Source organism: Bidens hawaiensis, unplaced genomic scaffold (assembly GCF_021521415.1).
Source record: "Bidens hawaiensis isolate Kalapana, Puna unplaced genomic scaffold, B.hawaiensis_p1.1 tig00000935_1, whole genome shotgun sequence".
NCBI classification, from domain to species: domain Eukaryota; kingdom Viridiplantae; phylum Streptophyta; class Magnoliopsida; order Asterales; family Asteraceae; genus Bidens; species Bidens hawaiensis.
In genome coordinates this window covers 3035239-3050949 of record NW_027491054.1, presented here as the reverse complement: position 1 = coordinate 3050949, position 15711 = coordinate 3035239, and positions in this window count along the sequence as shown.

Genomic DNA, 15711 nt, shown 5'->3' with positions numbered 1-15711 from the left:
GCTACTGAAATCCTTGACCAAAAATGCATTTGAATATCGCTTAATCAACTGTATCAGAATTTCGTTTCGCATGGGAGCATTTCGCTTCGCATGGGAAGGTTTCGCTTCGCATGGGAGCGTTTCGCTTCGCATGGGAAGGTTTCGCTTTGCATGGGAGCGTTTCGCTTGCATGGGGGCGTTTCGCTTTGCACGGGAAGGTTTCGCTTCACATGGAGGCGTTTTGCTTCGCATGGGAAGGTTTTGCTTCGCATGGGAAGGTTTCGCTTCGCATGGATTATTTTGCTTCGCATGGCTGTGCGATGCGAAATTCCTGCCTTTCGTCTTTTTTACCATTTTAAAACCATTTTTCTCCTTGTTTCCTCCTTAGGACCCGATTCTACTCTTCTTATGGGTTTTTGGGTTGTACCAACTTTGTATACCCGTGCTTATGTGGTCCAAACATCACCTTTTTGTCATGCAACACACCCGTGAGGTTATAACTCACCAACTTTATGTTTTTCTTACATCTTACAACCCGATCTACTAAGATGTCAGTTTGCATGTCGGAACCAACCATAAACTTAACTCTTTAGTCGAAGCTTACCTTTTGTTCTCGGGTTCGGTTCATATCTGAAACAACTCGAGGATCTGGACGTGAGTCTTGTTGTTTGAAGACACTTGAACACCAAGATCTTCCTTACTTTAGCCCGGATTCGGATTCGGGTCTTGAGAGAGTATGTGTGTGTGTGTTTGTTATGTTTTTGGAAGAAAAAGAAAGTGTGGGGAAGTGGTGGATATTTATAGGAGGCTATGGGCCCCACCACCCAATCTTAATTCCAAATCTAATATTATCCAAACACTAACACACAATTAAATAAACGACACACGGTTAATAACAAATCCTTCTGTTATTTAATATTATGAAAATACGGATGTTACAAGTCTACCTTCCTTTAAAGAGGTTTCGTCTCTGAAACCTGCTTAGTCCTTATAAAAGGAATACTTCCTGTATTCATATACTTTTATCAGCCATCTTAGTTTCCTCCTTTATCGGTTTATCCGTTGTCGTACAATCATCAAGTGATGCTCACGAGTTTTAGCTGTCTTTGGTAGCTTGTCCATGCAGCCTTCGATGGTATACTTCCTTCTCTAGACTTATCAAGTCCGCATCGTTTCCTTAAGCATGCATTTCTTGCTTTCATAACACTCCGTACTAAATGACCCTTCTGTCGAGTCACATCCTTTAGCAAATATACTGATTTGCAATATGCTCAAAGCATATTAATTCCATAAAACGAAACCCTTTTCAGTTTCTCCTTAAGGATTTCTCCATGAAATCCCTTTGTCCAGTCCTTAAGTTAGAATACCTCATACAATCCTTCAGCACAATCGTGACATAATTTGACGGAGAACTTCTTAAATCACCATTTAATTCTCCTTCCATTTGTAGCTCATTACTAAGACATGGGCTCATGAGTTATAGCTTTCCAAGGTAGGTTGATCATGAAGTCCATGTTGATGCATCTTCCATTTATTGACTAATCAAGTATCGTGTTGTCCTATGAACCAATTGTTGCTTACTGCATATCAGGTTTGCATGATATATCATAACTATTTTCCTTAACCAACTTCCCTTCTAGGTATGCCTTGACATCTATATGGACCTTTATAACACTATTCTATCATCACCATTCTATATGACTTCTCACTCATGATCACATGATTATCAGTCACAACACTATTCATTTGTTTTAAGACTCAATTCATAAGCCTAAACCAATGGATGTCCGCCTGCTCCATGAGTTGCATGTGTATCAGGTATGATATCACCCCTTAATAAACATATTTCTAAACCATCCCTACGCCTTCCTTACATATCTTTACATCTTCCATCCTCAGTTTTTTATTGGATCCTCTTGATGTGTTTCTGCTGGTTCCACCCTCATAACACTTGCGGTTGTTCTTATCTGTGTAGGCCAGGTATCTTGTCCTCCCAAGCGTCACATACCATGAACTCATCTTAATCGACTTCTACTTAGAGGTTTTACCTTAAGTATCCGCTTTTAGTGAAACCAACATCTTTCCTTTCACAACCTCAATATCAACCGAGTATCTTCGTCCGATGCAATTGATAATTGACACTCTATGGCTTAGCCACCTTGCTGACGTATACTCTAACTAACCTTTTCGACGAGATAGCTTCTCGTATTGGTATAAAGTGAGCACCTTCCTTCAAACGGTCCAAAATCACACATAGGGTATCATGGTTTCTAGCTGTACGCGGTAGCTTAGTTATGAAATCCATGGTGATGTGTTCTCATCTCCATTCTGGTGTTTCAAATGGTTGTATCTTTCCATACGGCTTCTCTCTTCCTTGACTTGCGAGCAGGTCAACACTTACTAGCATATCCTATCACTTTTTCCTTCATACCCGGCCACCGGTAGTCCTTCTACACATCTTGGGGTAACCCGAATATTCATTCCCTGCTCTTATCCTTTATAACTTTTACTGCACCTCGCAAATTTCGCTCATGAAACCTGAAGTGCAAACTAATTTATACGACTTAACTGTCGCGATAACTTCTTAACCTTTATGGGTTACTGTGTCAGCAACCACATTGGCCTAACCAGGATAATACTTGATTTTACAATCCATATCCTTTGTCAACCCTAATCATCTTCTTTGCCTACTACTCAGTTCTTACTTCTTGAAGAAGTACTTTGAACTCTCGTGATCAGTATAGTTGGTACACTTTAGAAACTTAACATACCGTTTCCTTTTCTTCATGTTTCACACTTTTCTCAAGTGACCAGCATGGTCGGACTTATTCCTTGAATAAATCAAAATTACCGTCAATGAGGGCAACGACAGATTTTCCAACCTCGGACGACGTGCCCTATCCATCATAACTATAAATGCTGCCAGAGCATTCGTCAATCTAAACGACATCATGAATATCTTGTATGTCCATACTGCGTTCGAAATGTTGTTTGCCTCTTTCACCTTAAACTGATGATCACCAGATCTTGAGATCTATTCGGGAGAACCAACTCGCATCTTGTAACAAATCAAACATCGTCAGTCTATGGCAACAGATATTTATTCTTCACCGTAAGCTTATCCACTCGCGGTTATCTATACACATTCTCATACTTCCGTTTTTCTTCTTCACGAACATCACCGGTGTACCCCACAAGGAAAACACTCGATCTTATAAAACTTTTATTGAGGAGTTCTTGAAGTTGGGACGCTAACTCTTTCATCTCAGATGGCTCCTGACAGTAAGGTGCTTTCGCGACGGGCTGTGCTCCTGGTATTAGCTCAATCTGAAATTCAACCTCTCATTCTGGTGGTAACCCCGGAAGGTACTCTGGGAACACTTTGGATAGTCACGAACTATAGGAACGTCTTTCAATCCTTTTGTCTCGGCCGTAGCCTTGACAACATACGCCAGGTAGGCACTGTACCCTCGCCTTATCAAACCTTCGGCTATTATCATCGAAATGACGTTAAGCCCTAAACTTTCTTTATCACCGTACACCGTCGTCGTACCACCATCCAAAGATTTTGATCTTAATAATTCACTCTTACAGACTATTTGAGCCTTAAACTCAGATGGCTAATCCATTCCCAACTGCGTCGAGCCCACTTAAGACCATAACATAACTAGTAGCAAGGAAATCACGTCCTTCTAGTTCTATTTTACAATTCTTAACCACTCACGAAATTTTAACTAAAGTACCACTAGTGGTTTCTTCAAAACAGTCTCACGTACATAACAACATTCTTCCTAGTGTTCTTCTTTCACACTCGCTACACCACGTAGCTTCATTCTTTTATGCCCTTTTCAATTAGGATTCCTTAACAGTCAACCGTAATTCTCGATCATTTCTACCTTCTCAACATTCGCTTCATCACCCACGATCCCAACAAGTTCCCTTATAGAGTCAACTATTGCCTATATACTACATGTTTAGCTCATTTCACTTGACTTGTCTCAGTTTCCTTCATGTTGCTTCCACTTGGATTCCCAATATGGGTAGCCTTTAAATGATTCCGCGAGCATTGTTGGTATTGAAATGCGAAACAATTGAGCAACTCCCTTAATGTTTTTGGCTACAAGCTCCAAATGTGATCCTTATTCGTTACATCCTTCGATTGGAATTCTACTTCTTCCGTATATCACGTTGTCACACATTTATTCAATAGGTGTAGGGTTGAGACGTGTCCTACCGCAGCATTCGGTACGACGTCCTTGTGCTCGTCTCTTTACAACATTCGTCCTATCTTTTCTCTTAGGAACACAAACATTATCACTCCAGGAATTAGTTAGAACATGATTTGTAAGGTAAGTAGTTAATGACAGTGGCCAAGTGTAATTAATTCTTTACATTACTCCTCAGGTCCTACATACTTCCCTTTATGACTTCACTTGTGCTAGTTTCTACTACCTAATCATGCAAACATACAAATAACCTACATTCTTATCCCTAGCATTTAAGCTAGCATACACACCTTCTTCTTTAGCAAGTAAGCTAACATACACACATCCTTCTCTAGCAATTAAGCTAATATACACACATCCTTCCCTAGCAATTTAAGCTAGCATTTATACATTCTTATACTTTCATTTAACATGCATATACAAACCTTCTCAAATATTTACATGTCATGTACCTTACCATTCTCGAGCTTGCTTGAGTGACACATGGCACTATCAGCTGGCATCTTCTTTCTCTTATTCCTTAAGTTCCATTCTCTGTTCGAGTCTAAGCATGTGGGATGCTTATTTATCTCGAACTTATGCTCTGATACCAACTTGTAAGGCCCCGTCCCCGGAACCCTACTTTGGCGTTGGATTTACTCATAAACACAGTTCTAAAATCAGAGTTAATTAAAACTTTTCGCGGAATATTTATAACTTCATGCATTACATCACAAAACATCAAATCTTGTTTAACAAAGTTAACTTGTCTTATCGCATACCATATAATTTAAAATAATTTCTATCTCGAGATGCCAGTCTTCCAGTCCCTGCCACGTGCCATCCTTAAGCCATCTCCTTCAATCTATTTACCTGCGTGCATACTAAAAGTCATCTACGCTGAGTGAGTTCTAGTTTAACAGTTTACATGATTATTCTTACACATTCTTACAACATACAATTATACATACATTCTTGCACAGATATTATAAGGGTCTGCCACCTGACTTCTTGCACAGATATTATAAGGGTCTGCCACCCAACTTCTTGCACCGATATCATAGAGTCGGCCACTCTATTCTTGCCCAGGTATTAGAAGGGCTTGCCACCCTGACTCTTACTATTCTTGCCCAGGTATTAGAAGGGTCTGCCACCCTGACTCTTATTATTCTTTCACGTATAAATGTATGTATGTATATATATATATATATATATATATATGTCCGAAGACACATAATTCCTTCATTCTTACTTTCATACTTTTACTTACCTTCGTCATATTTATACATACATAACTGTTCTACGTTTTAAAGAGCCTTTCGCCCTATAACCTTCGCATATATTATTAGGGTATGCAACCCTTCATTCTTCGCCTATATTATTAGGGTAGGCAACCCTTTTTTCTTCGCCTATATTATTAGGGTAGGCAACCCTTTATTCTTCAACTCTACATATCATACATACCATTCATACACTACACATATCGTACATACCTTTCTTTCATTAGCTATATCTGTTCTCATATACCTCTTCACACATATGTTTAACTCTTTCTACACTAATTAGGTATATTTATAAACATTCATACGGCATACACTTACCACTTAAGGTAAGTGTATTAACTAATCACATTGAGTATGCACACAGCCCCAATACATAACACCGAAATGGGGCTAGAAACTAACCTGGAGACGATTCCTCTCGCCGTTAATGGTAATGCCCTTCCTTAACTGTGCACGGCTAACTGTACAACACATTACACATGTCAATTATTCACTACCACTACTCCTTACATCTAAGCTACTAAAATCCTTGACCAAAAATGCATTTGAATATCGCTTAATCAACTGTATCAGAATTTCGTTTCGCATGGGAGCGTTTCGTTTCGCATGGGAAGGTTTCGCTTCGCATGAGAGCGTTTCGCTTCGCATGGGAAAGTTTCGCTTCGCACGGGAAGGTTTTGCTTCGCATGGAGGCGTTTCGCTTCACATGGGAAGGTTTCACTTCGCATGGATTATTTTGCTTCGCATGGCTGTGCGATGCAAAATTCCTGCCTTTCGTTGTTTTTACCATTTTAAAACCATTTTTCTCCTTGTTTCCTCCTTAGGACCCATTTCTACTCTTCTTATGGGTTTTTGGGTTGTACCAACTTTGTATACCCATGCTTATGAGGTCCGAACATCACCTTTTTGTCATGCAACACACCCGTGAAGTTATAACTCACCAACTTTATGTTTTTCTTACATCTTACAACCCGATCTACTAAGATATCAGTTTGCATGTCGGAACCGACCATAAACTTAACTCTTTGGTCGAAGCTTACCTTTTGTTCTCGGGTTCGGTTCAGATCTGAAACAACTCGAGGATCTGGACGTGATTCTTGTTGTTTAAAGACACTTGAACACCAAGATCTTCCTTACTTTAGCCCGGATTCGGATTCGGGTCTTGAGAGTGTGTGTGTGTGTGTGTGTGTGTGTGTGTTTGTTATGTTTTCGGAAGAAAAAGAAAGTGTGGGGAAGTGGTGGATATTTATAGGAGGCTATGGGCCCCACCACCCATTCTCAATTCCAAAACCAATATTATCCAAACACTAACACACAATTAAATAAATGACACACGGTTAATAACAAATCCTTCTGTTATTTAATATTCTAAAAATACGGATGTTACAATAAACGAGTATGAATCTATCAGTAAACTGTTATAATCAAAACTCAAACCCTAACATGATTATGACATCTCTAGGGTTCAATAAATGATTTAATGATGAAAAAGAAGTTCCTAGGGATAGAACTAACCTGGAATTAGATGGATAGCACAAGGAATTGGCTGGAATGATGAAAAAAACGTGGTTTAGGGCTGATACAGTTGTCGATCGATCTAAAGAGATGGGCGGCCAAAATAGAATAACTTTGGGTTAATCACAAGACTAGTCCTCCTACTTTCAATTAGTGGTGACTTGTTCCTAAAGCTTGGTAAATGGACTTTTAAAATGTACTACAAGGCCCTTAAATTAGTAAGATGAAACCCCATCTTTTAAACGAACTTTTATAAACACTCAAGTCGATTAACAAAATTTCCGGGCGTTACAAGTCCACCCCCTTACAGTGGGATTCACCCCCAAATCCCGTTGTAACAGGAACGGATGCGGATTGAGTTAATTGTCTAATCACACACGAGAATGGTAAAGAGAAAGCTTCTACTAGCGCCAAGTTAAACAGGACCAAGGGCTAAATCTTAATAAGTAAAAGGTATCTACAATGGTAGCATACTATATCTTAGCTAAACAGTTACACACAAAAGCTTCCGAAAGAATGAGAAATAAAGCTGGAGAATTTGATGAATAAGAGGAACTTTAACGTTTACTAGCACAAGTATTAGCCATATCCTATCCCTAAAAAGACAGAACTTAAACACAATCAAGCACAAGTAGCATTTAGAACATGGAAAGTAATGGTAAACTGCTAATAATGTTAATCAAGTGTTATTAGTCGTTTACTTTACCCGCCCGTCCTAACCACCCCCTGTTCTTAACAATATTAGCATTCTATCCCACACATAAACAATTTATTCACACAAAATCAAATCTAATACTTATAAAAACAAAAGGTTACCTCTTGGCGTGTAGCTACCCGTGGTTAGCATTTCTAGTCCTTCCCTTAACAGTTCGAGTCCAAGCATCAAATGGTGCCCAGATCCCTCAAACCTCGGCTGTGATACCAACTTGTAAGACCCCGTATCTCGGGAGTCAAACAGTTGGTCATCATATCCAAAATTTTCAAAAAATAGATGCCAAACGATTTCAATTTATCAAAAATACATCTAGAGTTACATGCAGCGAAAATAATCAAGTATTAAATCCCAAAAACCGGGAAATATGCCCAAAACCAAAATTTAAATGCGTATAGTAATACATGAAAAGAAACAGTTTGTGTTATTAATTCGACTAGATATGCCTTCAACTGACCGAGTAGTCTCGAGCATGTCCAAGCGATAGTTCCCTATATCGCAACCTGAAAATCAGTCTAACATACACACAAAGTCAGCTAAAGCTGAGAGAGTTCATGTTTTTGTAAGTGACATCCATAAATCAATTTAAATTAATAAATAAAAAAAGTTGGAGATAATCATGAGTAAACAAATAAATAATTTTACTTGGTTAAATCATAAGTAAATAAAATAATTTTCCTTGGTCAAGTCATTAGAAAATAAATAAATAAAATTATTTTTCTTGGCCAAACACGCAACACGGGCCTCCTCACCCCAGGTCTTCCCCAAGTAATATATTTGACCCGGTCGCGGCTTAACAAAACAAAAATCACGTAACACAAGCCTCCTCACCCTGAGTCTTCCTCAAGTAATATATTTGACTCAGCCACGATTTAACAAAACAAAATCACGCAACACAATCCTCCTCACCCCGAGTCTTCTCCAAGTAATATATTTGACTCAGTCATGGTTTAACAAAACAAAATCACGCAACACCGAGCCTCCTCACCCCGGGTCTTCCCCAAGTAATATATTTGACTCGGCCATGGTTTAACAAACCTAAACACGTGATACGGGCCTCCTCACCCTGGGTCTTCCCCAAGTAATATATTTGACTCGGCCACGGTTTAACAAACCTAAACACGTGATACGGGTCTCCTCACCCTAGGTCTTCCCCAAGTAATATATTTGACTCGATCATGGTTTAGCAGGACGGAGGGCCTCCTCACACCAAGTCACAAGACACGAAGTCAAGGACTCAAGTAATATATTTGACCCACTGGGACATAAACATGCAACACGGGCCTCTTCACCCCGGGTCCTCCTCGAGTAATATATTTGACCCGGTCACAGTTTATCAAAACATACACATCCAAATACACACTTACAAACATCTTAATCGATTAATCAACCAAGCAATGTCATCATGTGTAATCCATAAATAATGGATAATCTAGGAATTAATACTAGGTCAAATAGTATCCTCGAGCCTATACCATAAGTAATATATATAACCTTAAGGAATATATGACCATAAACGAGTCTAAACTATCGTAAGGCATAGAATATAATTCACACATAGTTTCATAATGCACAAATACGAATAAGGCTATGTAATACAATCCAAATAGTTTAAACGAGTAAAATTGGGTAAAATTGTAATAGGGTGTGTATACTAGCCCAAAACGTAAAAAGATAAAAAGGGGCAACATAAACTCACCTGATACAAATCACACAAGTTCCAATGAGTTAGAGAATCTCTGAGCAGTCCCGCAAATCAAAAGCCTGTTGGGTTACACACAACAATTACTAACTAACCCGAATTGACTCGCTTATTCTATGGGGCGTCCTAACATAATTTAATTGACCCAAAACCTCACCCAAGGAAATATCATTTACATCAGTCCCCGAGGCCTTTAATTTACCAAAACTTACCCTTAAGTAAATCTCTGAGGCCTTTAATTTATCAAAAACTACACCCGGTTTACGTTAATTGTGTCGAATTCGCGCGTTGTCAAGCCGTTTAAGTAATTACCAACCAATTCAAGCCTATTTAGGTAAAATATAACTTTATTACAAAAAATAAGTCCCCACAACCCTACACGAGCTGAACGGGTCAGCAATACCCTTGTACAACGCACGAATTACCGTTTAAGTGAGAATTAGCGTTCTACCGAACCGTTTGAGCAATTACCAACCAACTCAGCCACGTATAGATAAAATATCACATTATTACATAAAATAAGTCCACATGACACCCAACGAGCTGAACGGGTCGGAAATCTCCTTGTACAACGCACGAATAACCGTTATGCTAGACTTCGCGCTCTACCGAACCGTTTGAGCAACCACCAACCAATTCAGCCCCGTTTTATTAAAAATTAATGTTTCAACAGCCCGTTAATCAGATTAACAATACACAAACTAATTTGGCTGTTAATCCCCTCAAACAACACACGAAACACAAGAATTAACAATTTAAACGACCGAAATCCTAGTTTCCGAACTATTAGCGATTGGCCTATCAAATCAATTCCATTGACCAATATACAAGAAATAGCTTAATTGGGCAGCCACCAGTTTCACCTAAACCGAACATATCAATCAATAACGAGTCTAATATGCAGATTTTAGCATGGAAAGATGTATTTTAATTCATAGTAAAATAATAGAAAATAATTATCAAATTTTTAATAGAGTTTCATAAATGTCTAAGTTTCTAAAAATATTTTTTTAAAAATTTTTTTGCTAGTACATACAAAAATGATAAAAATTCATCCAACAAATTAAGGTACGTGCAGCTATTTCAATGCGCAACAAAAGGGTTTTATTTGTTAAAATTAATACAAAACCAAATTAAATGATTCCAATTGGGTTGGAATCCTAACTCAAAATTTGAAATTCCATAAGTGGAACCAACCAATTTGGACATGTCAAAAAAGATTTTTGATGTCGGGAAGATAGACCAGAATTTGACTCCCTGTATCAGCTTTGACACACGTTTTCATAAAATCATAAAAACCATTCAAATCTCGTTCAAAAATTACAAATTATACCTTTCTAGAAAGTAGACTCAAACTAGAAAATCATGGAAACAAGAATCGATTAAAAATAATTAATTATCATCGAGTTACAGACCAAACAATAAACGAGTACGAATCTGTCAACAAACTATTATAATCAAAACTCAAACCCTAACATGACTATGACGTCTCTAGGGTTCAATAAATGATTTAATGATTAAAAAGAAGTTCCTAGGGATAGAAGAAACCTGGAATTAGATGGACAGCACAAGGAACTGGCTGGAATGATGAAAAAAATATGGTTTAGGGCTCCTACAATTAGGGATGAGCATTTGGTACCGGGTACCGGTACTGAAAATCCCGAATCGATCAAATTCGGTAACGTTCCGGTACCAAGGATTTTCAAAATTCGGGATCGGGAAAATCGGGACTGGTACCGGTTTTTTTCGGTAGTCCCGGTTTAATACCGAAAGTCTAACATTCTCACATTCCCGGTTTAAAAATTATCCATAACAATATAACATATATCACCCTCACCAACCTCACTTAGCATAACCTTCAAACCACCACACCTCCATCCTTATGTGCCTCCTTCCCGCCGTTAAACCCAATCACCCTCCTTCCCACGACGTTGGTCACCATCGGCATAACCAGAATTCCCTAATTATTCACCAGTAAGTTGCATTAAAACCCTAGGTCCCTCCTATATGTTAATAGTTTATATGTTAATTTCATGTTTATTTGTTAATTTCAAGTTATCTGTTGAGCTTAGGGATGGCATCTTGTTCTTCTTCTTTAAATGAACCCCCTCATTCTCAAGTAAGCTTGTTTGTTGGGTTTTCAATTTACCTTTGCAATTTAGTATAAGGCTTATTGTTTTATGTGGTTTGTACTTTGTAGGATGATGATGATGATGATGATGAAACATATGTTTTTGATACCCTTCACAATGACCATGTTGTGTAACGCCCGTTAATTCCGGTTTCAAGAATTAAGGATTGAAGAGTATGTATAACTCTCGGGTCTTAACCGACGTTTCTCAGAAGCCTTTACGTCATCCCGGTACGTTAAAGAACCTAAATTTTCCTTCCATTTTGCCTTACACTCCAATCTAGAGGGACTAGAGTGTAACATCTTATGTTATAACAAATAAAAAATAACCTAACCCTAGCCCTTGTGAAGCTGGCGATCGGCAGAAAGAACAAAGAACAAGGCCACCGATTTTCTTTTTTGCAGCCAATTCTAAGCCTTAGAACTTCAATTCAAGGTATGTACTACGATTCCCCAAGTCTTTTACACGTTAATTGGTCCTCATATTGCGCGTATTGATCGAAAAATGTCGTGTTGTAAGCTAACCGGGTGGCTGCCCAATTGAGCTTTTCCGGAGCTGTTTCGAGTGAGGTGTTTGCATCAACATCCCACTAGGTATGACATGTACATCATATTATAATTTCATGGCCAATGGAGGTGTTTAGGTCGGTCAATCGATTTTAGTTCGAAAACTAAGGTTAATCGGGTGTAGAATTGCAAATTGTTGGGTTTGATGCATTAATTGATCGGGTGACCGACCGAATCAGTTTGTACAGCCCTAGGGGGTTTAAGGGTTGTGGAAAATTATTTTTTTGATGCTCGGGGCTGTTGGGGTTAGTGCTTCGTCAATCGAGTCGGCGGTGCGTGAATTTTCGTTTAAACGTTAAAGTAAGAGTTGTAAAAAGGAACCGTCAACCCTATCAACTCGGGTGCCATAATCTTGATGAATGAAAAGATTTAAAATGGAATTTGGTCCATTCGGGGCTGATTCATTAATAAATGGTTTTAAGGTTTATTGCACGCGCATTCGACCCGATTTGACTATCTTTGGGCCTTGGGCCAAGTTGTTCGGCCTTGAGCCAAGTTGTTGGGCCCTGGGCCAATTATTGGGCCTTGGGCCAAGTGTTGGGCCTTGGGCCAATTTGTTGGGCCTTGGGCCAAGTGTTGGGCCTTGGGCGGCCCATTATGCAAGAGTGTTCTTACGGTCTAGTTTAGTAATGTGTTGTGTATAATTTACAGGCCCTTGCTTGTGATTGTGCACTTAGGGATTCCTACCTCGTTGCAGGTGTTCGATTGATTTCAGGTGAGTTCATGATGCCCCTTTTTAACTCTTTTAACTTTTGGGCTAGCATGCACACCTAAGTGTTTTCCTACTAAATTAAATGTTTTAAACGATTTATATAGGCTTGCTAGCATATGGTAGGCCTTGGGATGTTAAATATATATATATATGTATATACATTATTGCTTGGCCTATATCTGGCGATGTTTTAGTCGTTTCGACTACTGATGTTGTGTATGCCTACTTTGTGTTTACATGCACTGATGTTACGTGTTTGGGTTGTACGTTTGCTCGACCCTTATGTTATACATGGATGTTATATATATACTGTGATATATATAGAGATGTAATTGAAGGGATGTTTACATATACATTTTGTATATGTATGTATGAGGATGTTTAGTTCTCGGTAATGAGGATTTGATGGATGTACCCTTTTACTTTTTAAAACTTTTGGTTTGACTATCTTATCTATTACTACTGATGTCATTTACTTAAAACTTGAACTCACTCAGCTCAAGCTGACTTTGTGTGCATGTTAGTGTGAGTTTCAGGTTAGGAAGAGGATGCCTTATCGCTTGGACGTGCACGAAGCTACTTGGACGGTGAAGGGCATACGGGAACCAAAGTTTTACTATTAAACATTTATTCTTAAAAGTTTTTATTTAAAGATAACTATGTTGATTTTGGGTAAAATTCCCGGGTTTTGGGAACCTATTTTATTATTTATGTTTTCCGCTGAATTATACTCTGAGATGTTTGTTTTAATGGAAAAAACCGTTTTCAAGTTTAATTATTTTCTTAAGTGTTTTGTATGATTACCAACTGTGGGGTTCCCGGGGTTCGGGGCCTTACAAGTTGGTATCAGAGCCAAGGTTCGAGGGATCCGAGCATCCCCGAATGTTTGGACTCGAACTGTAAGAAAAGAGACCAGTATGCCCACCGTGAGTAGCTGCACGCCAAGAGGTAACTTTAAATTATTTAGTCATTCCTTTGAATTTGAAAGTTTCCAGTACGTGATTAATTGTAAAGTGTTAGATAGAATTCTAATGTGGGTAGGGGCAGGGGGTGCTTAGAACGGGCCGGTGAAGTAAACAACTAATAACACTTGATCAATGTTATTAGCAGTTTACCCTTACCTTCCATGTTTTAAATACCACTTGTGTCTGACTATGTTAGGGTTCCGTCTTTGTAGGGATAGGATTTGGCTAACTCTCGAGTCGTTAGCGTTAAAGTTTATCTTATTCCCTAAATTCTCTTGTTCGTTTCCCATCCTCTCGAACGCTTTGCGCGTAATTGTTTAGCTGAGGCGTAGCATACTGTCACTCTGGGTTCCTTGGTACTTGACCGCTTAAATTCCTCACTCCTTCAAGAATGTATGAGCAACTGTTTAACTAAGTAGGAGCGTGATGTTATCCCAGATACCTTTCAACTTGATGAATTACCGGTGTCATTCTTATTTGATTCGGGCACCAGTAGAAGTTTTATGTCTACCGCTTTCTGTTCCTCGTTGACTAAATTACCCGAGCGCGTAGTCGATGTGTTTGAGGTTGAGGTCGCCGTAGGAAAATTTGTTTCCGTGTCTAGGGCTACCGTCGGTGATGTTCCTATTGTTCGGGATTTCCCATATGTAAATCCAGATGATTGGTCAGATGTGCCGCTGGACCGCGAGGTCGAGTTCCAGATAGATCTTGTGCAGGCGCAAAACCCGTTGCTCGAACCCTTATTGTCTAGCACCGAATGAGATGAAAGAACTTATGGCCCAGTTGGAAGACTTTCTCGACAAGGGCTTCATTCGACCAAGCATCTCGCCTTGGGGTGCCCCGGTCAGGTTTGTTAAGAAGAAGGACGGTAGCATGCGGATGTGCATTGACTACCATGAGTTGAATAAGCTCACCGTTAAAAATCGGTACCCACTCCCGAGGATCGACGACTTATTTGATCAGCTCCAAGGAGCTAGTTGGTTCTCGAAGATCGACCTTAGGTCTGGGTATCATCAGTTGAAGATTCGGGAGGAAGATATTCCTAAGACTGCCTTCCGCACTCGTTATGGGCACTACGAATTCCTCGTGATGTCTTTCGGTTTGACCAACGCACCGGCTGCGTTCATGGATCTTATGAACCGGGTATGTAGACCGATGCTCGATCGCTCTGTTATTGTATTCATCGACGACATCCTTGTATATTCCAAAAGCGAATCCGATCACGCTGGTCATCTCTCGGAAGTTTTGGAAGCTCTGCGAAAGAACAAGTTGTATGCAAAATTTTCTAAGTGTTCCTTCTGGTTGCGTGAGGTTCAGTTCTTGGGTCATGTTATTAACCCGAGGGGTATTTTGGTTGATCCTGTAAAGGTGGAAGCCGGGAATGATTGGGATTCTCCTAAGTCTCCATCTGAAATCCGTAGCTTTCTGGGCTTGGCGGGGTATTACCGCCGCTTTATTCCCGACTTTTTGAAAATTGCTTCTTCGCTGACCAAGTTGACTAAGAAGAGTGTTAGGTTCGTTTGGGGTACTGAGCAAGAGGAGTTTTTTCTCGAGTTGAAGAACAGGTTAACGCATGCCCCGATTTTAGCTTTACCTGATGGCACCGATGATTTGGTAGTGTATTCTGATGCCTCTTATCAGGGGATTGGGTGTGTTTTGATGCAGCGAGGTCGAGTCATCGCTTATGCCTCACGGCAGTTGAAGCCTCACGAGGCGAATTATCCTACTCACGATTTGGAGCTTGCGGCCGTTGTGTTTGCGCTTAGGTTGTGGCGGCATTATTTGTACGGTGTTCCCTGCGTTATCTATACCAATCATAAGATTTTAAAGTATTTCTTCGAACAAAAGGAATTGAATATGCGCTAGCGTCGATGGTTGGAGTTGATTAAGGATTATGATTTGGAGATTATGTATCACCAAGTAAGGCTAACGTGGTGGCT